Raw genomic sequence first — 869 nt, forward strand, 5'->3', positions numbered from 1 at the left:
ATAATAAATTAAAAACGAATAAATTATTATAAAATAATACAAAATAATAAAATGAATGAATAAGTAAAAAAATCAACACATAATAAAAAACAAATACGTAAATTCATGATAATTATAATGTGTTAATCGGAAAAAATAAATGCTAAAAAAATTAAATGTATAAACATTTTAAAAAGGAAAATAAAGAATAAAGAAATCCTCTGATTTAACTTGTAACATAAAGAGAAAACTAAATGAAAAAAAAATTGTGGGCAATTAATATAAAAGCAAATAAAAAAAATTATGTTGTTTTCAAAATACAAATTTTTGTTACATTTACATTTAGTCATTTAGCAGACGCTTTTATCCAAAGCGACCTACAGAAAAAAAAAGTCACTCCTTCGAGCCGGATTTGAACCAGCGACCTAAGGATGCCTGACTCTTCCACTACAGTCCTCCGCTCTACCAACTGAGCTATCGAAGGGGCCCTTATTCTTATGACTCAAACTTGTGTGGTGATTAACATTTGTTTCTGATGTGAGAAAACATGTCCTAAACTGTAAGTCAATCAATATACAAAATAAAAGTCTCTCTGAGAAACATCTGTGTCCCATGCTACAACAAAATAAAGGCCTGAATAAGAAACCCTGCTGTGCTGTTGGTGGAGGAGAATTCAAATGATGCATGGTACCACCACTGCCCCCTTGTGTTGTTAAAGCAGATCACACCTCTCGTCCTCAGCACACAAAGTAAGTCCAGCTTTCTCCTCTTACACCAACAACCTCCATCCTCCTTACAAGAAAGGAGGCAGAAAATGATCTCAAGAGTGATTAAACTCGGTCGGGACACATGAGATAAAAGCAGGCAGGACGGTCAATATTGGAAATGTG

At 33.4% G+C, this 869-nt stretch overlaps 1 non-coding gene across 1 annotated transcript; it reads right to left on the reverse strand.

The window, feature by feature from the left end:
• Positions 1 to 376: 376 nt before the first annotated feature.
• On the reverse strand, positions 377 to 463 carry trnay-gua (transfer RNA tyrosine (anticodon GUA)). The gene is given in 2 exon segments: positions 377 to 412; positions 427 to 463. It is a non-coding gene; the product is annotated as a tRNA-Tyr (tRNA).
• Between the last annotated feature and the right edge of the window lie 406 nt (positions 464 to 869).

The sequence above is a fragment of the Centropristis striata genome, chromosome 22 (assembly GCF_030273125.1).
Source record: "Centropristis striata isolate RG_2023a ecotype Rhode Island chromosome 22, C.striata_1.0, whole genome shotgun sequence".
Classification (NCBI taxonomy): Eukaryota; Metazoa; Chordata; class Actinopteri; order Perciformes; family Serranidae; genus Centropristis; species Centropristis striata.